This window comes from Salminus brasiliensis, chromosome 1 (genome assembly GCF_030463535.1).
Source record: "Salminus brasiliensis chromosome 1, fSalBra1.hap2, whole genome shotgun sequence".
Lineage (NCBI taxonomy): Eukaryota > Metazoa > Chordata > Actinopteri > Characiformes > Bryconidae > Salminus > Salminus brasiliensis.
Window position 1 is genome coordinate 365,898 of NC_132878.1, and position 11,230 is coordinate 377,127.

The window sequence follows — 11,230 nt, forward strand, 5'->3', positions numbered from 1 at the left end:
GTCCCTAATATATTACAAAATGAAAAGTCATATAAAAACATATATAAAAACATTCCGTTTAATTTAAACGTATTTCTACAGGCTTTTCACAACGACTGTTGTCACAATGCAGCTTTACAGAGATCCAGTTCCAGTTCCTTTTGAGCAAGCTGGTGTCAACAGTGGCAAGGAAAAACTCTCAGATCCAGAGGAAGAAATCCTCCTCTGATCGACAGCGGAGAGCACAATAATAAGCAAAACAGACATAAAAACATTAAAAAATGAAAAAACAGTAAATGATAAAGTCTTGCAGATAAACAGTCAGTTCTGCAGCGAGGTGAGAATGAGTCAGTGTAAGGTCCCAGAGCAGGACAGTGGGCAGCAGGGCGGTGGAGAGCCATGTCTGGCGGTATCAGGATGGAACAGTTGGGACTGGGCATCTCAGTACGAGAAAAAACTGGACTGAGGGAAAAACACAAGGGGTTAGGAGGAGCATTGGAACATTTTGGGGGGGGGGGGGGGGGGGGGACCACAAATGGACTCACATCAGCAGCAAGCAAGCAGACAGCAGGGGGCAGCGCAGCACACGGGGAGAGAAAAGAAATATATTATTGCTGATGTCAGCAGGGATATCAGAGTTAGTTAGTTTGTGACAGACGTTGAGTTTGTTTTTGTTATTGTCTATTAGTAAAATATGATGACTGTGCTTAAATTAGGGCTTTTTGGTATTCTGCAAGACTGTCATTCAAGCCATAGAGATTCATAGAGAACTTTGTATGTCATCACTGACTTTCGTAGCTACGCCTGATCTGTTTCAGTGTAGAAGTAGGGTTGTTATACCGAGGTGGTAGTTCTATCATCCAGGACTACATACTGCAGTCTGTCTTTAGTCCCTCCTTTCAGTCTTGTGAGGTCCAGTTGAGGTCAGTTATTTAACACAGAGCTCGTTTATCATTTCTTTTATGTCATTGCACTTTGGAAGTTCGTAAAACGCTGTTACAAAGTACTGTAAGACTTCACAACTACAGGTCTGCCTGTGTCACTGACAGTATATATAAACTGGCCCATTGTGTCCCTTCCTGTTCAGCTACTCATGCAGTGCTTACTGGGAAAGTAAGACAATGCAGGTGCCAGTATGCCCCATTCAATCAACTGTATTGTTTATAGGAGCTGCACAGAAGAAAAATTAATACATCTGCATTACTATTATTGCCCTAGAAGCACATTTAGTCATGTGTGTCCAAATGTAACGTAGTGTGTGTGTGTGTATTAACTGATAGATGATTAAACAGAATTATCTTTGTACTGTTCATTGAAAGATGACTAATAAGATAAGATAAGATAGTCCTTTATTAGTCCCGCAGTGGGGAAATTCACAGTGTAACAGCAGAAAGGGATAGCAGGACACTCAGTTACAAAAATTTAGATAAATAAATAATTTACACTATATACACACAATATAAATAAGAATTAAAAAAGCAATAAACAATATTATTTACAGCAAAAGACTCTTAATTGCACATGGGGGGGATATTGCACATAGTATTCCCTGAACATGAACATGTGTGTGTAGTTAAGTGTGTGTGTGTGTAGTTAAGTGTGTGTGTATGTGGTTAAGTGTGTGTGTATGTGGTCCACTGGGAGCAGTGCTGGTTGTGCAGTCTGACGGCAGCAGGAAGGAAGGACCTGCGATACCTCTCCTTCACACACTTGGGGTGAAGCAGCCTGTCGCTAAAGGAGCTGCCCAGTGCTGCCAGAGTCTCATGCATGGGGTGGGAGCTGTTCTCCAGCATGGATGCCAGCTTGGTTGTCATCCTCCTAAGAAGTCTAAGAAGCACCCCAGGACAGAGCCGGCCCTCTTTATGAGTTTGTCCAGTCTCTTCTTATCTGCCGTCGAGATGCTACTGCCCCAGCAGACCACTCCATAAAAGATGGCAGATGCCACCACTGTGTCGAAGAACGTCCTCAGGAGTGCTCCCTGCACTCCAAAGGACCTCAATCTCCTCAGCAGGTAGAGTCTGCTCTGGCCTTTCTTGTAGAGTGCAGCAGTGTTGACTGACCAGTCCAGTTTGTTGTTCAGATGAACACCCAGGTATTTATAAGAGTCCACACTCTCAATGTTCATACCCCGGATGTTCACTGATGGAGGGGGGTGTCTGCACCTGCGGAAATCCACCACCAGTTCTTTGGTTTTTCCAGCGTTTATCTGCAGATGGTTCTTGAGGGGCTCCTGTGCTGCTGACCACCAAGTCAGAGACACAGTCCCGTGCCCTCACATACTGTGGTCGGTTGGTGAGGTAGTCCAGTATCCAGTTTGACAGGTGACTGTCCACTCCACAATGTCCCAACTTGTCCTTTAGAAGCCCTGGCTGTATGGTGTTAAAAGCACTGGAGAAATCGAAGAAGGTGATCCTCACAGTGCTGCCGGGCTTCTCCAGGTGAGAAAGAGCTCTGTGTAGAAGATAGATGACAGCATCATCCACCCCGACACCAGGCTGGTAGGCGAACTGAAGAGGGTCCATGGATGGGCTTACCAGAGGGCGGATGTGGTTGAGGACCAGCCTCTCCAGTGACTTCATCAGATGGGAAGTCAGTGCCACCAGCCTGTAGCTGTTTAGGTCCTTTGGGTGCTGTGTTTTGGGCACAGGTACCACACAAGATGTTTTCCACAGCTGTGGTACTCTTCCTAGTTTCAGGCTCATGTTGAACATATGCTCAACTACCCTGCACAGCTGATCAGCGCAGGACTTGAGGAGCCTGGCACTGATTCCATCAGGACCTGTAGCTTTCTTAGGCTTGATCTTCCTCAGCTCATTTCTCACCTGGGTTGTTGTGAAGGACAGGTTGGAGCAGGGGGGCTGGGTGCTGGAATGTGTGAATGGGTGGTTGATGCTGCCAGACGATGAGCCATTAGGGGATGATGATGGTGATGATTGTGAGCCAGAAGTTCTGAGAGAAGAAGAAGAAGGGGGAGGGCAGCATGATGGTAGTGCTGCTGAGTGGGGATACAGCAGGGGTGTCTGTGTGGGGGCAGAAAAAATAGATTGAGATCATTCACCCACTTCTGGTCCCCCGCCACCTGGGAGTTGGACTTTGTGTGGCCAGAGATGGTTTGAAGGCCTTTCCACACTCCCCTGACGTTGTCCTGCTGCAACTGTTCCTCCAGCTTCCGCTTGTAGCTGGCTTTCCCCTCCCTGATCTTCCTTCTCAGTTCCCTCTGCACAGCTTTCAGCTCATCCTTGTCACCAGATCTGAAGGCCCTCTTTTTCGCTTTTAGGAGAGCCTTTATATCTGGATTAATCCATGGCTTGTTGTTGGAAAAACACAGAACAGTCTTGGTGGGCACGGTGTTCATACAGAAGTTGACGTAGTCTGTAATGCAGTGAGTGAGATTGTCAATGTCCTCCCCATTAGGATCACACAGTTCTTCCCACACCGTTGTTTCGAAGCAGTCCTTCAGAGCCTCCTCAGACTCCTTAGACCATTTCTTCACTGTACGGGTGACAGCTGGTTCCCTATGTACAATGGGTTTGTACACAGGCAGAAGATGAACCAGACAGTGATCAGATCTTCCATGCCTTCTATGCCTCCTTTGTGTTGGCAAAAAACAGGTCCAGTGTTTTCATGTCTCTGGTGTGGCAGGTTACATACTGGGTGAAGGTGGACAGAGTGGAGGACGGAGAAGTATAATATAATAAACAAATCATTCTCAACAATGTTGTAATGACATATTTAACATTTGAATGCCACAAGAAGGCCTGATTACAAATAATTCAAAGATTATTTGACAAGACAACTTACAGGAATTCGTAAAATGAACCGCAGACGTCGGATGAAAATGAACATTGTGAAAAACTGTTTATCCAGCATATTATTATTATTATTATTATTAGTAGTAGTAGTATATTTCCACCACAAATAACATGAAGCTACTTTTCACTGACACATACCTGTCAAACCATTCTGAGCTGCACCCTCTAACTCTCCTGCAAAGTCCATTCCCATAATCCTCAAATTAATAACATCTTTTATTCCAGCTCTCTTCCAGCCAATCACAAACAGCCCTGGCCTTTGTCAACAGTTGTAATCTCCCTCACTCTGAAGTTTTTGCGTTTTTGTTGTATACTGGGTGTTTTTACCTGTATTTACTAACTAATGTGAGCTTCTTCTGTTCTTTGTTTGTGGTTTTGGATTTTTAACTTTGACTGTTTTTGCTGTTTAATACTTTTGGATTTGACTCTCTGATTATTTGGATTTTCAGATTGATTCTAACTGTTGCTCTCTCGGTTCTGACCTTGCAGAATTATTCAACTACTCTTTCGGATGATCCTAACATTTTAGTTGGTTTATATTTGCAAGTGTCTGTTAGTCCACCTATTGTTGCAGTCTGTAGATAGATTCAGTAACCTCCATTCATTAGATGTGTCTGTCAGCCCTGCGGCGCCGCGCCCCCCCCAGGGGCGGCTTCGGGCCGCGGTCCACAGGCTCCTCGGAACTTTTCAGTCAGTGTTGGGTTAATTTCTATGTTCACGTACTTTCTGTTCCTCCCGTGGGTTTTTTCACTAAGGACTTTTATGTTGACAGCGGTCGCAGTAAGGCACCATGTTTTCTGTTTACTTTGTTTCACCTGAGTGCTGGAGTACAAAGGGAGCAAACGCAGAGGCATCGGCGCCGAGAATTACTCTTGCGATGCCAAGCTGTAAGGTTGGCTTCATGGGCTGGAGACTTCTAGGAAGTTCTACAACGTCAAGTAGTCTATGCTCTATCGGAGCGGTTTCTCGTTCAGGAGTTCGCTGTCTGGTACACCGGTTGGTCGCTAAGGTGATTTGGCGTCCGGTTCCCTCGCACCTAAGTTGAGTAAGTTCGTCAACGCCTGACGAGCGCGGTTTTTGATTGGTCCCCTCTCGCTTTGCTCCCGGACGGCTTTCCAGCCTCAGGTGTTTTTTCCTGGTTTATCCCCTTTCGGTTGTCACCTGTTTGGTTTCTGTTTCTGTTTATTGGACCCTGTACTTTGCTGCCTCATTTGGTTTGTGTTTGTTCTATTTGGTTCGGTCATTAAAGACTGTTTTCTCTGCATTGCTCTGTCCCTGCGAGTGTTCCCTTGTCTCGCCTAGCCAGCATGACAGAATTCTCGGCCGACACCCTCCGAACAGCGGGGATGGACGCCTTGGATCACGCTGTTCGCACCCAAGGTCAATTCTTGGGGCAGCAGCAACACGCTCTGTTGAGCGTGTCAGAGACTGTGGACCACCTGGCGCAGCAACAGGTGGGCCAGCAGCACCAAGTCACCCAACTAGTGGGTGACGTTCAGGGGCTCACGAATCTAGTAAAGACTTCGTTGGAGCCTGCTAGCTCTCCCAGTCCCGTCTACACACCCCATAGCGCGTATCCGGTTTGCCAACAGTGGCAATCCGGAACTTTGCGAGGGGTTCTTGCTTCAGTGTGAGGTCTTCTTTAAGAACTCCCCGACCGGCACTGACCAGGCGAAGATCGCCTTTATAGTATCCCGGCTCGCAGGGAAGGCTCTGGATTGGGCCACTGCCACCTGGAGGGAGCTCAGCGAAGGATCCCTCTCAGAATACCTTAAACATTTTAAGGCGGTGTTTCTACACCCCCGAGAGGGACTCACCAAGGGCGACCTGCTGCTGCGCATGGAGCAGGGCTCCCAGTCGGCGGCTCAATACTCCCTGGAGTTCCATACTCTGGCGGCAGGGAGCGGATGGAATCAGCCGGCCCTCTTGGCCCTGTTTCGTAACGGGTTGAACCCCCGTCTGCAGCGGGAGCTGGCCTGTCGGGGCGAGACGTTGGAGCTGGACGACTTCATCGCGCTCGCGATCCGGCTGGACCAGCTCCTAGGTCGCCCTACTCACCTCAGACCCCACGGAGCTGGGGGATCGGTCGCCTGCCCCCAGAAGCAGGCCAGCCAAGGTGCACCAGGGAGTATTGGACTCTCCTGTTCAGCGGGTACGGCGCCCCCCGCCTCACCCAGTACACCAGAGAGTGAGCCCATGGAGGTGGGTCTCGGCCGCTTGGCACCGGAGGAACGCAGTCGTAGGACCAGAGAGGGGCTGTGCTTCTACTGCGGGGAAGCGGGGCATCGTCGCAGAGACTGCCGGAGGAGGATCCTGATGGCTTCTCGCCCTAACACCGATGGGCGCGGGGAGAGGACTCCTCGCGCTAATGCGGTGAGTCTGCCCGTTCTGGGGCTGGTGTCTAGGTCGATCACGTTGCCGGTATTAGTGACCTACCGGTCTCAGTGTGTGTGTGTTGCAGCGTTGATCGACTGCGGCGCGGAGGGGAGCTTCCTGAGGGCCGACATCGTGGAGCGTCTGGGAATCCCGGTGGAGGAACTCCAGAGACCTCTCCGCATCACCGCCCTGGACGGGCAGCCCATGGGTCCTCGCCCCATTACCCATGTGACCGCTGGGGTCCACCTGGCCGCGAGTTTCCTGCACCAGGAGGAGGCCTCACTGCTGGTACTCCCGGCCTCCGAGCATGCTCTGATACTAGGTCTGCCATGGCTTGGTAAACACAACCCTCACATCTCCTGGCCAGACAGGGAGAGCCCTGAACCCGAAACCCTAGTCGTCTTGCCGTCCGAGTATGAGGACCTTGCTGATGTCTTCTCCAAGTCCGGTGCTGCTAAGCTTCCCCCCCACCGCCCGTACGATTGTGCCATCGACCTAGTAGAGGGAGCGGTCTTACCTAAGGCACGGGTTTACCCCCTCACTAGGGAGGAGGAACGGGCGATGGAGGATTATATAGATGAAGCCTTAGCACAGGGGTACATCACGCCGTCTAAGTCTCCCGTAGCGTCAGGGTTTTTTTTCATTCAGAAGAAAGGGGGGGGGTTGAGGCCGTGTATAGACTACCGGGCACTCAACGCTATTACCAGGCGCTTCCCCTATCCCATGCCGTTGGTCCCGTCTGCCCTTGAACAGTTGCGGGGGTCCCGAGTGTTTAGCAAGCTGGATTTGCGCAGCGCGTATAATCTCGTGCGGATCAGGGAGGGGGACGAGTGGAAGACGGCGTTTATGACCACCAGGGGGCATTACCAGTATCGGGTCATGCCGTATGGCCTAGCCAACGCCCCCTCCGTCTTCCAGTCATTCATCAATGACGTCCTGAAGGACTACCTCGGACGATTCGTGGTGGTCTTTCTGGACGACATACTGGTGTACTCCCCCGACCTGGTCACCCATGTGCGCCACGTCCGCCTGGTCCTGGCGAGACTCAGGTCCCACCTGCTGTTTGTGAAACTAGAAAAGTGTGTGTTCCACGTGCCGGAGATACCTTTTCTGGGTTACATCATCAGCGAACGGGGGGTTCTTATGGATCAGGCAAAGGTTCAGGCAGTCCGGGACTGGCCGACACCAGGCTCGGTCAAGGAAGTACAAATTTTTATGGGGTTTGCGAACTTCTACAGGAGGTTCATCAGAGACCTAGTTTGGCAGCGCCCATCACGTCATTGCTAAAGGGAGCCCCGCGGCGCATCACTTGGACGCCCGCCGCGGAGGACTCGTTCCAAGCACTCAAGCGTGCTTTCACGTCGGCCCCGTTGTTACGACACCCCGATCCCCGTAGGCCGTTCGTGGTGGAGGTGGATGCCTCCGGTACAGGGGTGGGGGCTGTCCTGTCACAGAGACAGGAGGTAAGCGACCGCTTACACCCCATTGCGTTCTATTCCAAGAAGCTCACAGGAGCAGAGAGGAACTACGGGGTAGGGGATTGAGAGCTCCTGGCGGTTAATATGGCACTGTCCGAGTGGCGTCATTGGTTGGAGGGGGCTGCCCACCCATTCCTAGTCCTTACCGACCATAAGAACCTCGAGTATCTCCGGCAAGCTAAGTGTCTGAACCCCCGACAGGCCAGGTGGTCCCTGTTTTTCGCCAGGTTCCAGTTCCACATCACATACAGGCCGGGCTCCCGTAACACTAAGGCGGATGCCCTCTCCCGCATCCACCAAACGGCGGAGGGGGGGGAGGTCGACCCGGTACCCTTGTTACCACCTTCGGTCTCAGTCGCGGCGATACAATGGGACCTAGATACGGAGATAGCCGAGGCACTTTCCCGCACCGTCGTTCCCACAGTGTGCCCCCCAGACACGGTCTACGTACCGAGCACGTTCCGGGAGAGGCTCGTTGGCTGGGCCCACGCCTCTCCAACGGCCGGCCACCCAGGTGAGACCCGTACTTTCCACCTACTGGCGGCCAAGTACTGGTGGGAAGGGATGCGGGCAGACATTCACCGTATAATTGCTTCATGTAGCACTTGCGCCCTGTGCAAAACCCCCAAGACGCTCCCTTCGGGGAAGCTCATGCCTCTGCCCGTCCCCGACCGCCCGTGGTCTCACCTGGCGGTAGACTTTGTCACGGATCTGCCCGAATCAGGGGGTTACACGGTGGTGATGACGGTGGTGGATCGATTCTCGAGGGGGGTTAAGTTCATCCCGTTCCCTGCGTTGCCCACAGCAATGCAGGCGGCCCAAGCCCTGGTAGACCATGTCCTCCGGAATTTCGGAATCCCGGAGGACATAGTATCAGACCGAGGGGCCCAGTTCACATCCCGGGTGTGGGGTGCGTTTTGCGAGCACCTGGGGGTGAGTGTAAGTCTGTCCTCAGGATACCACCCTCAGACCAATGGCCAGTGCGAGCGCACTAACCAGGAGCTGGGGAAGTTTCTGCGAATCTACTGTCACGACTACCCCAGCGACTGGTCGCGGTATCTGGTTTGAGCCGAGATGGCCCAGAACTCGCTGAAGTGCGCGACCACTGGCCTCACCCCCTATCAGTGCATGTTAGGCTACCAACCCCCGTTGGCCCCTTGGACTGCTGCGGAGACCCCGGTACCAGCAGTAGATGCATGGATGCGCCGCAGCGAAGACGTCTGGACCAAGACCCATCAGCACATCCAGACCTTCCTGCGGCGCTACAAGACACAGGCGGATAGGAAGCGTGGGGAGACCCCGTCATACGCGCCTGGAGATCGCGTATGGGTCTCCACTCGGAACTTTCGGACTGGTCTTCCGTCTCAGAAACTGGCAGCTAAGTACATGGGTCCATTCGAGGTTGTCAAACACGTCAATGAGGTTTCGGTTAAGGTTTGTTTACCCCCACACTCACGAATGCATCCTGTGTTTCATGTTTCGCAGCTCAAGCCTGTGGTGTCAGGGCCCCTGGACGAGGCCACCCCGGCGGACACGCCGCCGGAGCCTGTAGAGGTGGAAGGGATGCCCGCTTACACGGTCCGGCGAGTACTGGACTCCCGACGGTGCGGGGGCCGACTGCAGTATCTGCTGGACTGGGAAGGGTATGGTCCGGAGGAACGCTCCTGGGAACCGGCTAGTAACGTCCTGGACCCGGAGGACGTTGGTCCAGGAGGACGTTGGTCCAGGAGTTTCATGAACGCTATCCGGACAAGCCGGCTCCCATGCCTCGCGGTCGCCCCAAGAAGCCGCGGGCCCCCGCCCGTGGAGGGCTCTCCAGTCGGCAGGTGTCACGGTCCGTCTCGTCGGACCGAGTGGGCCCGCTCCCGGACGTTCTGGGCTCTCAGGCATCTGGCCGGCGACCGGGGCGTCCCCGTCGGGGGACCCGACCGGCCGCCTCGGGGGGGGGGGGCCTGCCCTGCGGCGCCGCGCCCCCCGCAGGGGCGGCTTCGGGCCGCGGTCCACAGGCTCCTCGGAACTTTTCAGTCAATGTTGGGTAAATTTCTATGTTCACGTACTTTCTGTTCCTCCCGTGGGTTTTTTCACTAAGGACTTTTATGTTGACAGCGGTCGCAGTAAGGCACCATGTTTTCTGTTTAGTTCTGATTTGTTTCACCTGAGTGCTGGAGTACAAAGGGAGCAAACGCAGAGGCATCGGCGCCGAGAATTACTCTTGCAATGCCAAGCTGTAAGGTTGGCTTCATGGTCTGGAGACTTCTAGGAAGTTCTACAACGTCAAGTAGTCTATGCTCTATCGGAGCGGTTTCTTGTTCAGGAGTTCGCTGTCTGGTACACCGGTTGGTCGCTAAGGTGATTTGGCGTCCGGTTCCCTCGCACCTAAGTTGAGTAAGTTCGTCAGCGCCTAACGAGCGCGGTTTTTGATTGGTCCCCTCTCGCTTTGCTCCCGGACGGCTTTCCAGCCTCAGGTGTTTTTTCCTGGTTTATCCCCTTTCGGTTGTCACCTGTTTGGTTTCTGTTTCTGTTTATTGGACCCTGTACTTTGCTGCCTCATTTGGTTTGTGTTTGTTCTATTTGGTTCGGTCATTAAAGACTGTTTTCTCTGCATTGCTCTGTCCCTGCGAGTGTTCCCTTGTCTCGCCTAGCCAGCATGACAGTGTCATGATTGGCTAGGTGTGACTATGAGGGTGAACACTCGCAGGGCATGGCTCGATGCTTTATTAACAAACGGGTAAACACTAGAAAAAGCAGTAAAGTTACAGGGACAAATGATCAACTGAAATATAACCATGACAAAGAAACTTGGGCAAAGCAAAGATGCACACCTGAGGCTGGCAAATATCCTGGAGCTAGGCTAGCGTGCCGGGAATGAGTAGGAAGAGAAACACTAACCAACACCTGCAGGCAGTGCCTGGGGAAACTAGGAATAACCAAAACTGAGCTCGTCAGGCCCAATGGAACTTATGTGACTTGAGAGCTGAGAGATCAGCTGCAGAACCCAAAAGGCGAAACCGACTTGGTAACGAGGCTCGCCCATGAACGGTACAACTAACGTGAACCTGGGTAGAGAGGAAGCCTCTCTGATGACCTCGTGGATGATAGGACCGTGAGCTTGAACCTTGATGCCCTTGGTTAGTTCGGCTTCGTCTGTGCAAACAGCACCATGAATACATTCACTACCTTGACTGTGTTCAATAAGTTCAATGAGCTCAATATCACTACCCTGAAAACCTTCAATTCTCGGCAAAGGGCAGCTACCGCTAGCCCCTTAAATACCTCAGCCTCAGGTGAAACATATTAACCAAAACAATAAACATTGATGAAACACACAACAATAACCAAACTGTGAAGTAAGACATGAACATGAATATCAATGTAAGAGTCATCGTCAACGTAAGAGTCCTCATGAGAGCCTGCGGGCCTGTGTTATCCACTGGAAACATTGTATGTGTTTAGCCAAAAAGTAAACAAAAAACTATTTATAATACCTAAAAAATCGTTTATTTTGTTCCTCACTGTGGCTTCACACTTTGGAAAAGTATGTCCTACAGCTTCATGATATTAAAATGAAGAAAAAAAGGTATCTCT